We start from the raw sequence: 19,357 nt of genomic DNA, 5'->3' as shown, positions 1-19,357 counted from the left end.
ATTTGGTGCAGTGTTGTTTTTGTCCACTAGAGGCAGTTGACTCGGCTGTATTGGGTGAACTGATTACATCTAACCTAAATGAAGAAGTCAACTAAACACAGGAATGCACACGGTTAGCGTGATGTTTCAAGAAAATTACTTCCCATGGTAATAAAATGATCAAGCTGTTGTTAAAGCTGTCTGAAGGTTAATTCATGACCAGAGTGCATGCAGAAAAGGCAATTGAGTCCTGAATGAAACCTATTAAGAGTCGACATCTAGACTAGAAGAGACAAAATCATAGCAACTATTTGTTAGTGAAAGAAGATTAACCAAAAAAGAAGTTAACTTAATAAGGCTTAAAGAAATAAATCAATGCTGCAGTCTCAAGCTTAATGAAACCAAAAGACTGTATTATAAAATATACAACAATGAGAATGAATTACAAAACATAAAGAGCTATGATACACAGTCAGTGTCTAAACTGTGAAATACAGTGAAAGCAACATGCATGTAAATAATGTCCCCATAGTGCTTTCCTAACTGCAAGATTAAAGCACAACCCTGTAATAAAATCCTAACCGAACTAAAAACAGCATTGAGTTGAATAACAGCCTGACTTATAGTGAAGATGAAAGTAGATCACAGTATCATCTACATAAAGATGCACTATAGCAAAGTTTTTACAGGATTTATGCATTGTGATGTTACAGTTGATCTGACACTGACACAAGACTGTTGAATGATAAACTCAATACTTCAATGAATAATTCATGTATTTGAACATTAGATTATTTACACTGAGCTGTCATTAATATGTCACTGTATATGACATCACTGCATCACTGATGTCACTGCTGAGAGACTGTTGCTAGGTGATGATGTCATAAAGAGAGTTGTGACATCACTCCAGTAGTTCTGATGGACAGACAGCTGATCTACTCACAGACCTGCAACATCTAACAATGACAAACACACAGAAAGAGATAATGTTATAAAATCTGACCATTAGTTTATTTAACATACAGATATACAGATTTTCTCACCTCTATTTGTTTGTCATCAGTTTTGTTTTCAGATGAGTTCAATTTATTCATGCTGATGAAAAACCTGTAGGGTCAAAATTCACACTCTTACAATCTGAATTCATATCAGAAAATTCACTGTATGTTATGCAGTTTTGAGTTTTACTTGATATTTTTACTTACCAGATCCATACAGCTCCTATAATGAGAAACTGAGGCAGAAACACCAACAGAGAGACAAACACTGAACTGTCCATTTCTTCATTGTTTCTGTCAATTGTTTTATTGTCCATTGCATCTGAAGACAAACCCCAGAAAATTCAGAACATAACTTTACTCTTCATCTTCACTACAAAGACTCATGATGTTAACATCAATACAGTAAATCTATCAGATAGATCACCTGAATGCAGGTATGAGAGGCTGTGCTACATTATGAATATCATCACAACTGAAGAGCAATGACCTTTAACCTGTGACTTATAGACTGGCACAGAGACAAATGCGTGTTTTTTTTTTATAAATCAGTTACTATCCCAGGTAAAAAAGTAGTATACTTTAGTGTATTAGAAATATGATTGAAGTACATGAAGTATAAAACAAGTATGCTTCTACTTGTTGTACTTAATTTAAAGAGTATTTAATATGTACTTTTTAAAAGTATACTTCCAAAAAGATATAATTAAGTTCAACTTAACAGTCCAAAAAATAAGTATACTAATTTACCAGTAATTAAAATATTTTTTAAATGTACTTTTTGAAAGTGTACTTTGTTGTCAATGTATTTTAAATTGTATAGAAGTTTATTTTTTTTAAGTGTATTAAATTTGACATACTTAGAGTGACAATTCAATATACTTATGGGAAGTATATTTTTTGGAAATTAATTGTTAATTTACTTTTTTAGCATACTAGGATCTCACTTCATTAGAAGTGTGACTTCTGTACACTTTATACAGTACACTATAAAATAAGTGTATTTTTAGTTGCATATCAGAGTACTTTCATAAAATACGTTAGAATAATAAAATGTAGGCTATACACTGCATGAAAAGAGCTGTATCCAGACAAATACGGATGGGAAATCCCTGCTAAACTTTAGGTTTGCCAGATAAATGAGGCAGAGTGCTTGGAAACGTAATACTCAGAAGTAAACTCGTGAAACATCCAGAAACCTTGTGTATATGGATGTATACTGGTGGAAGTTTCTAGGAATCCTCACAGCTGGTTGTAAGGAGTGCTGGTTGTGAGGTGTGAAGGGTTAATGACAGAGTTGCTGTCTCTGTTTTCAAAGCTGGGTGGGGGGTTCAAGGCAGCACATAACATAAAAACATTATATATCTACAAGTGTGTTTACTAAATACATGTATTATTATGCTAATGTAATTTAATTGATAAAGGTTTTTTTTATTTAAGAAAATCTGAGCATCACTCAAAATAACTGTCAACATGTTTGTCAACTAAACATGTTTTGTAAACGTTATACATTTTATAAAAATATTTAATATTTTTATTATTGATAAAGTATAAAGAACAAATCAGTGTGAAAACGCAGATTATAAAAAGTACATAAAGTGCCAGCAGAGGATCCAAAATAATGAAAAAAAAAAAAAACATCCAATGCAACTTGGAAATTGTAGTCAAAATCCATCTACAGCAGCATGCTAAAGCAGTACCAACGCCAGGGCAAAAGACTCAAATTCCCAGAATGCACCTGCACCCACCCATTCATTCCCACCAATCAGGATCAACGGCATTTTTCAAACCGCTACTGACTCGTTTTCATGCTAAACAGTACGGCTGAGGTAAGTTTGACTTTCATTCCTTTACATCGCGCAGATCTGTTCCATATTTGTTCCTATTTTGTTCTTCACTGTGATTATTTTTGTCTTTATGCGAGAAGTGTTTTAATTTAAAGCACACACAGGAAACATTAAGAGTAAGTTATACACTGTACACAGTAACGTTAGGAACTTGAACATGCGGTTTTTCAGTGAGCAAAGTAACATGCAAAATGCCTGATAAACGAATCAATTCGATGTTTAAAACTTTAAAAATAAAACGGCAAGATTACTTGTGTTGGAGATGTTCAGCTAACTGTAGCAAATGGCTCTTTCTGCTATTTTAAACGATAACCTTAGACGATTTCTGTTGTTTAAAAGCTCATTGCTGTAGGTAAGTTCTGATAGATGCTGCTTATTTTGCAAGCCTGTTTTAATAGCTTTATTCTGTTTAGTAACCAAGCCAGCTTCATTTTAAGTTTAAGATAAACTAACGTTAGATGTTGTTGTAAAGAAGCTTGGAGTCAAAATATATTTTAAAGTTGTATGATTGTCTTCTTTTTTAATATGATGTCTATCCATGTTTGTGTTTACAGAGGTCATGTACCATGTGGTCGACCTTGCTGACGCTGAAGAGGTTTCTGTGTAAAAATGATGTAAGTTAAGTTTAATCTTTTAATTTAATATTGTTTTAATTCATGCCCATGTCATGCTGGCTACCAGTCAAATATCGCATACAATTAAAAATACTATTAATCACCAATAAAACCTTAAAAGGCCCAGCACCTTCGTATCTTAGAGAATTAATATCAGAATACAATCCAACACGTACACTGCGGTCGCAAAATTCTGGTCTCTTAATTTTCCCTAGAATATCAAAAGTGTCTAAGCTCTGAAATGATTTGCCAACTGGTATCTGTGAATCAGACACAGTCAATCACTTTAAATCTAAAGGGACACTTCACCCATTTGTATTAAGCTTTGTATCTTTAGAACCCCAGTCATGTTTTTGAATGGTCATGCATCATTTCCTGAGACAGGAGAAATACAGATTTCAGTGTTGCACTTCCTTCTTTCAATGATGTAAAAAATTATAATTTTGCATCATTGAAAGAAGGAAGTCCAATATCTTTGTTGAGGTGGTGAGACTACAAACACCCCTTTTTTAGTCAAATAGGCACCAAATTCGAAATGTATGTTACATTTCCACTACAAATATGAGACACTTTCAATAAAGATTAATGTTTCTACAGGTGAAATGCTCCATTAAAGGATAATTCTGGTATTTAACACTTTGAGTCTTATTTCTGGTTTGTTTTGGATGAATTACAGTGATGGACACTGTAATTTTGACAATGGGTCGTGTCTTTTTTTGACTCGTTTAGAAGCGTCTCTTCACTGCTTCAGAGTGGAAGTCAAGGGTCATGCACAAACATGTCATTAAAACAACACTTAACCTTCATTTTCAAAACTGTCCCTTACGAATATTAACCATGGTTTTATTGTGGTAAAAGTGTAGTAACCATGTTTTTTTTTGGTCAATTGATTACTATGAGCAAAACCATGGTTTTACTACACTAACCATGGTTTAACTATGGTTTTTGAAAACCATGGTTGTCAAAACCATTGTTATTTTGTGGTAGCTATGGTTTTACTACAGTAACCATGGTTTTTTTGGTCTTAACTGTAGTAAAACCATGGTTAATTTTCAGAAGGGGTGCTACTCACCGAGTGGTTCTTGGTGTTCGTTGATGATTAAAAACAAGTAGTGTAGCGAAATACAGTTTCTGTGGTGTTTTATTTGGCATTTTGTAAAATTCCATTGACTTCTCTTGGAAGACTCATTGCTCGCTGATATATCACTCTGCCGCCGGAAATGGAAAAGGGTCTGTTTACATCTGGTTGTAGTTTTTTCGCTCGGTTTCTCTCAAAAGGCTAGCATGAGCAGAGCAACTGTGCCCTCGGAGTAGGGCACAAATTTTTCCCATATTTGATGGCTCAGTGACCAGCCTTAGGTTTGAATTTGAGCTCGATTGTGACTGTCTATACGCTAGACACCAAGTTCCGTTCAGCATCCTTGTTAGGCAAAGTGGTTGTCGCCATCAAGTGGTCAAGAGTGTGCTAACGCTTCAGACTCAAATATAGAGCGGAAGTATATACGTGGTTGTGAGGTGTCTGAAAAAATAGATCCACTATAGCAAATAACACGGATTGAAATCATACATTGCTCTGATATATTTGTTTTTAATCATCAACGAACACCACAAACCACTCTGTGAGTAGCACAGTTTTGAAAATGAACGTTAAGTGTTGTTTTAATGACATGTTTGTGCATGGCCCTTGACTTCCATTCTGAAGCAGTCAAGAGACGCTTCTAAACAAGTTAAAAAGTCAAGACACGACCCATTGTCAAAATTTCAGTGACCATCACTGTAGTTCATCCAAAACAAACCAGAAATGAGACTCAAAGTGTTTAATACCGGAATTATTCTTTAAGACTTTTTTTCTTTAACAAAGCATTCACATAATTTGTCTAGTAAATTATACTTATCTCGCAAAAGTTAGCTTGTACGGAACAAAGCATTCACATAACTCGTCTGGGTAATTTACTAATGCCGCAATAGCTAGCCTGTCTGGAACCGAGCAGATATTAAAACACAACACTGTGTGACACTGCATTACATGTGAATGGCCCCTACGCTAATAGGATTTTGTTTCTCTCTCCCTGTCTCGTCCTCAAACCCGAGGACATTGAGACAAACAGACCAGTTCTGGCTGCCGTGGAGGTCAACACACCACTGATCTACTGGCTGCCCTTCAACGTGATGCCCAGCCGATGCCTGACCACTGACGGAACTAGGGCTGCACGATAAGTCGCATGTGTTTGTCAGGCGCATCTCCTCAGTAATGCCGGTTCCTTGATTAGTATTAAATCGCCATCAGCTGTTTTCAGATGTAGCAGCTTTAACTACACAGAGCCGTAGTTCACTGACAATCGGGGCAATTTCGCATTAATTATCGCGGACGTATCGGCTGCGATATGTATGCGATATGGCCCAGCTTGTCAGGGAACTACGGCTCTGTAGTTAAAGCTGCTCCATCTGAAAACAGCTGATGGCGATTTAATACTAATCAAGGAACCGGCATTACTGAGGAGATGCGCCTGACAAACACATGCGATTTATCGTGCAGCCCTAGACGGAACCCGTTAAATCTCCTTATCCGTTTACATCCCATATATATATATATGTGTATATCTTTTCCTCCTAGGACTTTTTGTTCCTCCCTGAGGTTTTTCTCCTAGGGTTTTTTTTAACCCCGGGGAGTCAAGCAACATTGGCTTAATTTAGCACCCTCTTGTATACGAGACATTATTAATTTGCTCACTTGTAAAGTTTATTCATAGCCGCTGTATTTTGCTACTTATATTGTCTGTCGATTTTTCTGTTTCCCCTGCTTCTTTTAATGTAAAGCTGCTTTGAAACAACTACAAATTGTGAAAAGCGCTATATAAATAAAATTGAAATTGAAATGTCTCTTTCCTGTTTTACAGATGCAGTGAGGGAGTGATTCCCCAACATCGAGGTGGCAGAGATCCGGGACCTTCTACGGAGGAAGTGCAACAATGCCAGTTACAAGGCCTCCAGTAGTTCAAATCAGAGCTAGATGTCCATATAGTACAAGTTGTTCGCAATTGTTCTCTTCCCGGCATTTCAAAGAAAGTCGACTGTTTAAGGTTCCCCATTTTGCCAATATCTGTTTTGTGTGTTACTTTTGTGTCATTAATAAAGATCCTTTTTTGAAATGCAGTTTGTAATCTGTTTGTGTGCATTTGAACTGAATTGTTATATTATACACTTGTAGTGTAACAGCAATATTCATGCTTAAGTATAACAAAATGGGGATAAAAGTACAAATTAAATATACTTAAAATATAAAAAATACACTATAATAATATTGCACTGAAAGTACGTGTCTATGATGTTTAGGTTATAATTGAAATTCACTTTAAAAACATTATTATTGTCATAGTGGGACACTTTAAAAGCACTAAAAATAGTTAGGAAGTGCATTTGTAGAGCACTTGAAATATTACAGAGGCATACTAAATTAACATAGTTTATACTAATTATAAGTATGATAGCAGTATGCACAAAATGTACTTAAACACAACTATAATTTGTGCTGCAATGGCTTTTTAAGTGTATTTCCATTAAAATTGCAATACAATGCAATTGTACTGTAAGTGTGCTTAATTACTCATAAATCTTGATTTTCAGGAGTGTATTTTAGTGCACTTGAAGTTTAAAAAAAGTTGTTCCATTTTAGCATACTATTTACACTTGAAGTGTAATCAAATAGGTGTTAAGTTGAAGTTAATACATAATTGAGTACACTTAACTATACTTGGATTTGACGAAAATAGTACAAAATCTAGAAAATATACTTAGTACACTTTTTTAAAGTATATTTTTAATAGAATTTTTTTTCACCTGGGATAACATGAAAATAATAATGACACAAATGTTTCTTTCATTATATGCTGAAGTGTTTGACATAAAAACTAACTGCCACAATATTAATGATCAGCTATGAGTGCTGCCAAGTGAAAGTAGCTCAGTGATGATGTCATAGCTGTGAATAAACCAATCAGCATCAATGACTGAAACTCTATCTTGTATAATTTCATCAGATGTATGATGAGATGTTGTGTTACCTCTTACAGTACAGGAATACTCTTGTAGCTCCTCACTGTTGATTGAGTCCAGGTACAGCTTGTTTAATAATCTCAATCCATCTGTTACCTGTTGTCCATTCTTATACCAGATGTAAGTATGTTTGTTATCCAGAGGGCATTCAGTTGAACAGCTTAATATCACTTTTTCTCCATCTATCACAGGGTATGGACTGCTTCTCACCTGTGTATCTGAAAACAGAAATGACATGAACTAGTACTGGATCTGATATAGATTTTTGGATTAGCTCTACTGTATATCAATCTATATCCATAATCAACAAAGTCTATTGATTTTTCTATGTATTCTGGCAAAGTGCCCACACAGGCTGGTAAAGACCTTACAATAGTGTTATAGACTGACATTGTGCTGGTTTGGCATATTTGTGCCATTGAACGGCAAAACTAAGTCAATCAAGCTGCTAAAGCTGGTTAAAAAATAGTTTATGCAAAAAATTTAAATTATCCCATAATTTACTTACACTCATGCCATAGGTGTACATGCAAAATGGAGACTAGTCACGAGACACATGATTCAAATGTGACACTAAATAAGCTCAAAATACTGTATTTTTTGGTCTATAAGCCGCATTTTTTTTCATAACTTGGCTGGTGCTGTGTCTCATAGTCAGGTGCGCCTTGTAAGTCAGTATGAATTAATTTTGACATTTATCATGCAAGAGACAACATTACTGTCTACAGCCGCGAGAGTCCGCCATATGGTGCTTCTGTAATTCTGTAATTCAATGTATTCAGAGACACAGAATGACGAGTCTGCGAACTTAACGCTAGTTGGCTTGTCCGGTTAATTTAGCCTATTCAACCTTCCAGGTAAATTCTGTATGGTTTATTGTTTAAATGACTGATAATATTACTTTAACGTACAGACATCTATTCAGCGTGCTGTTCTGTCTTCTATTGTTTAGTTAAATAACTTGCATTTCTAGATTAAATGTCTGTTCTTCGGCTTGGATTTTGTGAAATCATTTTCGAAATAAACGCGACGTATAGTCCACTGTGACTTATATATGTTATTTTGTCTTAATGAAGCATTTTTGAATGATGCAGCTTATATTCCGGTGCGGTTTATAGTCCTGAAAGTACGGTATGATTTTATAATCGTAAGTAAACATATAATAATTCTGTAGCACTTTACAATAAGATTGTATTTGTAAACATTAGTAAATCCAACATGAACTTACAATGGTAAATATAGTGTTTTTAGTGTTAGTTAATGCCAATGCAATTGTTTGTGTTAGTAAAAAACCTTTTGAGTCATCTGGATTACTTTTAGGAGGGAAGTTTTAATTTGGAGCTTTAAACCTGGCACCATTAATGCCATCATAAAGCTTGTAAGAGACAAAAAAGTATTTAATGTAACTCTGACTGCATGTGTTCAGCTGAAGAACGTTTGAAATATGGTCTATAGCAGGGGTGTCAAACTCATTTTAGGCTGAGGGCCGGATGGTAAATAACGGCATGATGTGCGGGCCGGATAATTTTTTTAAACCTTAGTGTGCTGATAATTGTGTTAATATTAACTAAACAAACCAATCAGTTTGTTCAGCAAGAAAACTAAAGAAACACACAGCTCTGTGAAAACTACATTTCATAAGGTCACACTCATACTATACACACAATTTACATCTGTACAAAACCCACTGGCCTTAGGTTGAAAAGCCTTAATTTAACTTACTTTGCATTATTCCTTAATGCCAAAATTATTTATAAACCATTCACTTTTCTTTGGAATATATTTGTAATGAGAACAGTCATTTAGAAAATGAAAATGCTAGATGGGGCAGTGGCCCAAACCAAAAAGGGCACTAAGGGGGGTGATACTATTATTATGGTTTTATTAAATATTATAAATATGATGTGTTATATTACTAGCATGTGATTATAATGGGAAATATAATAACAAGAATAAAGTGTGACAATCTGCTAAATATTCAAATATGATTTACCTGCTGGCTTGATGGAGCTTTGAATCCATGTTTGCAATGTTGAACTGCCTTTAGGAGTCTCCCTTTCCGTTCTATGTCTTTATTTTGTCAAGGCATTGGTGTTTTTGTCTAAAAAGTGTGCCAACAACAGCAAATTTAGTGTTTATATTAATTAAGATCTGATCGGGAAGATTAAATCGATTAGACAAGTATTATAACGTTAATGTTGTTGTTGTTGTTTGCTTGCTAAGTTGTTAGCACTTTTAGAACACAGACAGCAAATCATTACCGGAAGAAATACATAAACAAACGTCCAAATGACTAATTCTGCTGTTTAACAACTGATTTAATGTAAGGAATCTACCTGTTAATGCAACGAACTTCGGAAACTGTCGTCTTCGCACTTCAGGCAGAGAGTGGACACAGAGATGCTGCGGAGCGGGCGGGAAAACACGAAGTGGATTACAGGAATCAGTGGATCTTTAGCGGAGCGGTAAAAATAAAACAGCAAGATTTTTGGGCACCGTGTTTAGTCTATGTTCCGCGTTTTGCTGCTTTCCGCAAGTCTCTCATATTAAAAACGAACTAGATGCCCGCCTGAAAGGGTTTTTAAAATATGTATTTCATATTTAATAAAACTGTATAAATCATCATGCGGGCCGGATTGGACACCTTTGTGGGCCGTATGCGGCCCGCGGGCCGTATGTTTAACACCCCTGGTCTATAGGATGGCATGAGGATGAGTAAATTATGGTGTCGTTTGTGTGTGTGTGTGTGTGTGTGTGTAAACTATTATTTTAGTTAAAAGCAATTAAGCTACATCATCCTACACAGTATCCAAAAACACAACACATGCTGTTATAGCAGAGTGAAACTGAAAAACTAATTGTAAACATCAAACATTAACATAATAAGATAAAGGCTGAATCCCATACCGCCTACTTCCATACTATATAGTATGTAAAAGGCGTTACTTTGCGTACTATATAGTATGGAAGTAGGCGGTTTGGGATTCAGCCAAAGAGAAAAGTAAGATGTGACTTTGTCTAGCTCAAATGTTTAGCAGCATTTGGTTTTTCAGCTTTAAAACAATTTGAATGCTTTAAAAACATTCAGTATGGCTCATTTGTAAATTCATTATAAATCTGATCAGTGAAAGCAGCTTTACAGAGAGTTTAGTTACATGTAACAGTAAGAAAGACTCCCGGTAAACCAGTAAATTCATTGCCGAACATGTCAGTGATCCTGATTAGATATTGACCAGAGTCGGCCATCTTAACATCTTTGATTCTCAATGTGTTTCCCACATGCTCCACGCGACCAGCAAACTGTTGAACCTCATGTAGATCTTGAAAATCCGAGGAAAGAAATAGCAATGAGCGAGCAAGTCGATTTTGAAGTCTCCAATAATATGTTTTTTCAGAACTAATGTAATGCCAGGATGTTTTCTCTACTGTATCTCCAGTGGGATGTGAGTATGAAGAGTGAATATCTACTGTTGATCCCACTAAAGCACAAACTCTTCTAGAGGTGTAAGTCACACCCCAACAGCTACTGTTAGAAAGACCTGAAAGAGTCACAAAATACTGCTGTAACATTCACAATTACTTAAAAACATCTGCACAAATAATATACTCGCATGCAATTTAACAAGAGAACAACAATACTTCATTAATTCTGTTGCCTAATGCATTTTAATATACATTTTAAATATAAATATAATATAACATTTTATAACTATCACACTTACACACAGAGGGACTGATGGAGTTTTGACTGTTTTCATAGAAGTCTGAATAAACAGAACAGGAATATCTGTCAGTGTTTCCGCTGGATAATACCAACACGTTTGTGTCATCTTTAAAATATTTTCCATTCTTGAACCATTCATAATATCTGGATTCCAACTTGCAGGAAGTTTCACAGGTCAATTTCACTTGCTGCCCGGTTAATTCAGGATCTATCCTCACATGTGGAACTAAATAAAGTAAACATAAGAACATTTTTATTAGATGAGAAATGAAAAGAGTTTAACTGGACTGATGAGAATGTAAATGTACCTGAGACTGTTAGATTGACTGTGACTGAGCTGAGATGTTTAACTCCATCCTTCATAATGAACATGAGCTGATATTCTCCACTGTCTCTCTCTATCACATCTGATATTCTGAGTTGTGAGTATTCTTTAGTAATCCTCTGATTCACTCGTCCTGAGTTACCTTTAGTGATCTGTTGATCCACTCGTCGTGAGTAATCTGAATCTAAAGTCAAATCTTCAGGTTCATCTTTGTTTCTCCAGTTTGTTCTCTGTTTCTGACTGAACCAGAACCCAGTTGTGATGTTGATGTTGAAGTAAGAGCACCTCACTGCCACCACTGACCCCCTCACAGCACAAATATTCAGTTTATCACAGGTTCCTTTAACCTTATCTAGTGTTAGGAACCCTAAAGGAGAAACATTATTGGCATTTGTAAGATGTAACCTATACAGTAAAGATAACCTCACTCTAGACAGAGGAGAGATTCGCTCTTCAAGGAGTGCAATAAAAATACAAGCCTAAATTTCCGATTAAGGGCCCGTCCTGGCCAATTTGCTACCCTAGGCAAGATTTCACCTGGTGCATCTAGAATCAAAGACAATTGTTGAATTATTAGTAGCATTTTGTAGTGTCTCTGGAGATCATGCTCATTGTTAAATAGCTCTGTGGCTATACTGCACTGAAGCTGCAGTTTAAAATATAAATCCAAAATTCAGCGAACATCAAGAACAAGAAAACAGGAACAACAATCAGACCGAGATGCGGGATTTACATACACAGACCATGTTAAAGGTGCTCTATGCATTTTCTGTTTTGTCAAACAGCGACCCTTAGAGTCACTAGAGAATACTTGCAACTGTCGTAATTTCCCACCCCCACTCTGTACACCTTCGAAGATAATGACCAGGTAATGTTTTACAATTTCATACTAATATTAGGCTACTGCATATTCTACTAAACTACTGATGATGGTAATAGGATAATAAGAAGTTTTTTCCAAGTGTAGAGTAGGCCTATAACAATAAAGTAGCCTACCGCGTTTGCTGGCTTATAACGTTTTTACATGATCAAACTTCAAACTTCATTGACATTCAAAACAACTTTATTTATCCCCGAAGGGCAATTCAGTTTCTAGCCTACCAGTCATTTCAACAAGACGAGACAACACAACACTTAATTTGAGCCTACACACAAACAGAGAAACAGAGAAACACTGTCAGTGACATCATTTTGCATAGATGGGCATAAAAGGGCATAAAAACCAAACAACAAGCAACAAGTACACCAGCCACAGTACTGACTAAGCAGCAACCAATGCTCACGATCATAATAATAAATAGACAATATGGAACAATAAATACTAATAAATAATAATGCAAGGTTTAGGATGGCTGGCACCTAGTTGCCACTGTCCACAGTATGTCTATACATATACATTCCATCCATATATACAGGAAATAATAATAATTAGGAATCAGTATTTAAAAATTTAATAGCAGAAGGAATAAAAGAATTTGCGGATCTGTTAGTTTTCCTTGGGGGAGCAAGGTAGCGTCGTCCTGACGGCATTAGACAAAATTCCTGACTGAAAACATGGTCAGGATAACTCATGACCTGTCTAGCCTACTGGAGCACCCTTTTTTTCCAAAGGGTGCTCAAGTCGTTCAACTGAACACCAATAATCTTGGAACAGATACTAACAATACTGTTTAGCCTATTCTTGTCCCGCACCGACAATCCATAAAACCAGCAGGTGAAGGAAAATGTTAAAAGGCTTTCAATAAATGAATAATAAAAATTACATAAAATCCTTTGCGACACATTAAAAGAGTGGATTCTCTGTTGTCCTCGCTTAATGATTGACTCTGTGTTTTTATCAAACCTAAGGTTAGAATCAAACATAGTTCCAAGGTACTTATACGTCTCTACAATTTCCACATTTTCCCCATGTATAATGCTGACTTCTGGATTAGAACGATTCTTTCTAAAATCGATAATAAACTCTTTAGTTTTTGTAACATTAAGGTCTAAAAAATTGTCATCACACCAATTCACAAATTGGGATAAAGCACTTCCATGGCCCGATTGAGCCCCCTGAAGAAGTGACAGTAGAGCAGTATCATCAGAGAATTTCACAAGATAGCTGCCCAGTTGGGAAGTCCTGCAGCTATCCGTGCACATAATAAAAAGCAAAGGAGAAAGGACAGCCTTGTGGAGACCCTGTGTTTGAAGTGAGGATACTGGACATATGGCCATTCACAAAGACCTGCTGTAATCTAAAGCAATAAACCCCAAGAAGCAGTGGGTTACCAGTGCATTTTATAACAGCTAAGGGGCGTTGTTAGGCACGACGCGAAGCGGAGTGCCTAAAACCCCCTTAGCTGTTATAAAATGCACTGTAACCCCACTGCTTCGAGGGGGTTTATTGCGTTTATAAAACAGTTACTTATGCATAATGTTAGAGGGATTTTATAAAATAAAACACAAATAAGTTGTAATTATATTAGTACAAATATTACTCTTCCACCAAACAAAGTAGTTCCTCAGAATCAAGTGTGACTGAAACAGAGCGCAGTTCCCAACCAACAGAGATGCAGCAAAGACACAATGAAAATATGATTTAAGACTGTGGTGTTTATTTTATAAATCACCATTCATCTAATTTATACATTAACATTGATATTGTGCAACTGTTGAAGTGATGATCAAATATGCTTGGAAGCATGCTGAACTCTTTCCCCGTCAGCGTTTTTTTTTTTTATAAGTTGCCACCCAGTTTTAGTTTAATGCCTTGCGAGAAAATTATCTTCTTTAAATAAACATAAAATAGCAAATGAAAGAACAGACCATCCGCTTTCAAACAAAAACAAACAAAAAAACTTTCATCCTACCTTCATTTGTTCTCTTATCACCTCTCAAATTTTCAGCTAAAAGCGGAGATATTTCCCTTTTTGTGAAGAACTTAAGAGATCAGATTCAGAGCCATCAAAACTTACACGCTGTGTTTTTCAGTGTTGAGTGAATGCGTCAGTGTTTAAGTTGGGTAAGATCGCCACCCAGTGGATAATAGCGGACGTATGAACTTGAGTTATAAACTTCTCAGACAACGTTTTCTCTTTATCGACGAGATGACTCAACAACATTTATTGACAGTTATCTGAATATCGCCATTAATTGTGCAATTGTAGACAAATTAAAAATATGATTTAAGACTGTGGTGTTTATTTTCTTAAATCAGTACGCAGCAACAGTGGCGCAGTGATACTTATGTAATGTGGTCTGAACCGTGAGGTTACCGGTGTATTTTATCACGGCTTAGAACGCTTTTCAACCAATCAGAATGAAGAACCAGAACTGCCCGTTTTATAATGTCTGTTAAAAAATTTAAGAGCAACAATAAAATCTGAACAGGTAGATTAAAATGAGAGGCCAATCGCTCAATTAGGATATGAGGCTGCATCTTGTTAAACGCTGAAGAGAAATCAGCAAATAAAAGTCTTGCATGCGATTTAGGTTGTTCGAGGTGCTTATATAATTTATCTAAAATAAAAATCTTAGAATCCTCCACACCTTTCCCCGCTTGATAGGCAAATTGTAGAGGATCTAAATTTCCATCAATTAGGGAGACAATTTCATCTTTCAATATTCTTTCGAAAGTTTTCATCACTAGTGATGTTAATGCCACTGGTCTAAATTCTTTCATTTCCCTTGGATTATTTGTTTTAGGGACAGGTATTATGATTGATGATTTCCATAAAGTCGGAATCTTATCACACTCAATACACCTCTGAAAAAGTGTTGTAAACACCTCACAGAGCTGATCCGCACAATAACGCAAAACGCGTCCACAGATGGAATCAGGGCCAGCAGCTTTACGTATGTTTACCTTCTTGAAAAGATTTGCAATATTACCTTGCGTTATCACTAGGCCATTATTTGGAACCAAAGATTCCCGGGTTTTAGCTATATTATTCACAAAATCAGACCTTTCAAAACGGGAAAAGAAAGAATTAAAACCATTTGCCAAGTCTGCGTTTTCCACACCATCTACATGAACAACCTGCTTTGTCCATTACCATGATTGCAGCTAAATCACAAGTAAACAGTCTATAGTCTATGTCTACTTTATAATTTCATTTGTGTTTTTTTATTGTAATGTAAACATTACAAAATGCCATGACAAAGTTAATTGTGTATGTGGCATTATTTCATAACATTGGCCGTTATAATGTCACTATACATGATTATTGCTAATTTATCATAATAATTTACATATTGTGCATGTTTCTGTCAAAGGTAGGGGTGGACCCAGATGTTAATAAGGCCACGCCCCTTTTTCCACCTCGAGGAGGTTCCCAAAGCCACCCCAATGACCACACACAAAAGGTAAGAGTCAAATTAAAATACACTTTATTTAAATTATTTAAAAAAAATCTTAAAAATGTCGGCCTCTTCGGGTTCACGGTCTCTTCCTCTCTTCACAGGCTGCTGGCTAGGACGCACAGAATTGTTGAGTACACGACTGGGGGTTTGCTCTCACCTCTCCAGCGGACACGTCATACAGTAAGTATGGTAAGCCCGATCTCCTCTTCTCTCTCTCTCTACACAGGCTGCTGGCTGGGACACACAGAATGGTTAAGCACACACTGGGGGTTTCTCTCACCTCTCCAGCGGACACGTCATACAGTAAGTATGGTAGGTATGATCTCTCCTTCTTTCTTTCTTCACACAGAATAGTCCAGTCTACAACTGGGGGTTTCCACTCGGGGCTCGCTCCCAGCATATAATAGAAGATGCAGCGACTGGCGCCAGCAGCCTTTCCGTCTTTCCACAGTTCAGAGGATGGAGGCGGGGGTCTGGCAGATAATACACACACACAGCAAGGACAAGACACTGCACCACTTCAAGTGAAAGGTTCCACACAATATAGACTCACCACACCACACTATAAGTGAGCACTGAGGAACCCCGTCTTCTCCTTCTTCCCTGGAATTCGGTAAAGCGTTGTTTATCGACTCGGTCTACGTTCATAGGGGCTACAGTCACCCGAGCTGGCTTTCATCCGGCGCTCTCACCACACTGCTCCGCGGTAGGGCCGTCCTACTTCCACTAAACAGTCTATCACACAATGGGTTAGCAGCCAATGTCTAAAAGTATTTATTTGTACTCACAAGCGTCGCACAGTATGCTCCGTTTTCAGCCTTCCCTTCACACACAGGCTCACATCCACAGCAGCAGACGAGTGGGTGTGTAACACACACAGCACAATGTTTACACCAATAATGCCAGCAGTTCTTGTTTCCTTCAAATCATTTATTACTCACTCTACGTTGTTTTCTCTCTCAGTTTCGTTTCAGATTCCAGCAGTATGCTTTCCTTCATCCCACACAGCCAGGCCAGTCCAGCCTAAAGAGAATACACAGCACAACAGCAGCGCCAACACACGCCAACAAAGACTCCAGCAAACGACTCCTTCGGGGTGCTCCTTCAATTGTTCCACAGCATGCCTCTCTTTCGCCTCCTGTGGCTCCGTCCTCTTTCCGCTCGCTTCCTAGCGATACCCGGATCAACGGAGCCTTCGGGCTCTTCAAAAGGTGCGTGTCGTTGATCTGCCTTTGGCAGAAGGAGCTTTCCCCGTGTCCATCGCTCTCGTGTCCGTCGTTTTCTTTGTCACTCCCTGCAGAGCCTTTTATACCGCTCCTCTTAACAACGCACAGCTGTGCTTGATCTACTAATTACAGCCCTCGCGATGCTACCGGATGTCCGGTGTTTCCCTCTTCTCGGTCTGGGCGGAAACATCCGGGCGGAACCAAACTTGCCCAACTTTTGGTTCCGCCCAAAAAGATCGTCACCTTGTGACATCCTCCCCCGCCAATCCGTTCTCGTCCCGAGAACGAGTTATTTAGGGACTACTACAAATTTAGTGAGGTCTTTTCTTTAAAAGAACGTGGTCGGCCATTGGGGGACCTTGGTTGCTCAACCCGAGGTGCCCAGCCGACTACGCCAAATCTGTCACAGGTAGGGGTGGACCCAGATGTTAATAAGGCCACGCCCCTTTTTCCACCTCGAGGAGGTTTCCAAAGCCACCCCAATGACCAGACACCTAAGGTAAGAGTCAAATTAAAATACACTTTATTTAAATTATTTTTAAAAAATCTTAAAAATGTCGGCCTCTTCGGGTTCACGGTCTCTTCCTCTCTTCACAGGCTGCTGGCTAGGACGCACAGAATGGTTGAGTACACGACTGGGGGTTTGCTCTCACCTCTCCAGCGGACACGTCATACAGTAAGTATGGTAAGCCCGATCTCCTCTTCTCTCTCTCTCTACACAGGCTGCTGGCTGGGACACACAGAATGGTTAAGCACACACTGGGGGTTTCTCTCACCTCTCCAGCGGACACGTCATACAGTAAGTATGGTAGGTACGATCTCTCCTTCTTTCTTTCTTCACACAGAATAGTCCAGTCTACAACTGGGGGTTTCCACTCGGGGCTCGCTCCCAGCATATAATAGAAGATGCAGCGACTGGCGCCAGCAGCCTTTCCGTCTTTCCACAGTTCAGAGGATGGAGGCGGGGGTCTGGCAGATAATACACACACACAGCAAGGACAAGACACTGCACCACTTCAAGTGAAAGGTTCCACACAATATAGACTCACCACACCACACTATAAGTGAGCACTGAGGAACCCCGTCTTCTCCTTCTTCCCTGGAATTCGGTATGGCGTTGTTTATCGACTCGGTCTACGTTCATGTGGGCTATAGTCACCCGAGCTGGCTTTCATCCGGCGCTCCCACCACACTGCTCCGCGGTAGGGCCGTCCTACTTCCACTATACAGTCTATCACACAATGGGTTAGCAGCCAATGTCTAAAAGTATTTATTTGTACTCACAAGCGTCGCACAGTATGCTCCGTTTTCAGCCTTCCCTTCACACACAGGCTCACATCCACAGCAGCAGACGAGTGGGTGTGTAACACACACAGCACAATGTTTACACTAATAATGCCAGCAGTTCTTGTTTCCTTCGAATCATTTATTACTCACTCTACGTTGTTTTCTCTCTCAGTTTCGTTTCAGATTCCAGCAGTATGCTTTCCTTCGTCCCACACAGCCAGGCCAGTCCAGCCTAAAGAGAATACACAGCACAACAGCAGCGCCAACACACGCCAACAAAGACTCCAGCAAACGACTCCTTCGGGGTGCTCCTTCAATTGTTCCACAGCATGCCTCTCTTTCGCCTCCTGTGGCTCCGTCCTCTTTCCGCTCGCTTCCTAGCGATACCCGGATCAACGGAGGGTTCGGGCTCTTCAAAAGGTGCGTGTCGTTGATCTGCCTTTGGCAGAAGGAGTTTTCCCCGTGTCCATCGCTCTCGTGTCCGTCGTTTTCTTTGTCACTCCCTGCAGAGCCTTTTATGCCGCTCCTCTTAACAACGCACAGCTGTGCTTGATCTACTAATTACAGCCCTCGCGATGCTACCGGATGTCCGGTGTTTCCCTCTTCTCGGTCTGGGCGGAAACATCCGGGCGGAACCAAACTTGCCCAACTTTTGGTTCCGCCCAAAAAGATCGTCACCTTGTGACATTTACACTATTTACAACCTCTAGGCTTTATTTATGTCCTGATAATTATGTGAGATATTGACAACTGTTGTCATGATAATCGCATGACATACTTCAAGCAAGCGCAACAACATACAACTGACCGCAAACAAGTTTACAAATAAGAGATTTAGTCCATCAACAAGATCGCCAGATCAGCATCCCTGTTGCATCCAGTGCTGTCTTTTAGCTCACACCAACGAGTAAAAGCCTTTTCCGGTTCCTAACGCGGTCAGATTCTCTTTTCCTACTC

At 38.3% G+C, this 19,357-nt stretch overlaps 1 long non-coding RNA gene across 3 annotated transcripts; it reads left to right on the top strand.

The window, feature by feature from the left end:
• Nucleotides 1-1,553: 1,553 nt before the first annotated feature.
• Nucleotides 1,554-6,594, top strand: LOC141281610 (uncharacterized). Of its 3 annotated transcripts, none has more exons than XR_012335964.1 (2): nucleotides 1,554-2,809; nucleotides 3,382-6,594. It is a non-coding gene; the product is annotated as an uncharacterized lncRNA (long non-coding RNA). The 3 variants fall into 3 exon arrangements; XR_012335965.1 differs by having other exon boundaries at nucleotides 1,554-2,943; XR_012335963.1 differs by having other exon boundaries at nucleotides 1,554-3,179.
• The last annotated feature ends 12,763 nt before the right edge of the window (nucleotides 6,595-19,357 follow it).

The sequence above is a fragment of the Paramisgurnus dabryanus genome, chromosome 24 (genome assembly GCF_030506205.2).
Source record: "Paramisgurnus dabryanus chromosome 24, PD_genome_1.1, whole genome shotgun sequence".
NCBI lineage: Eukaryota > Metazoa > Chordata > Actinopteri > Cypriniformes > Cobitidae > Paramisgurnus > Paramisgurnus dabryanus.
Note: the sequence above shows the minus strand (reverse complement) of the source record. Positions and strands in the feature narration are given on the sequence as shown.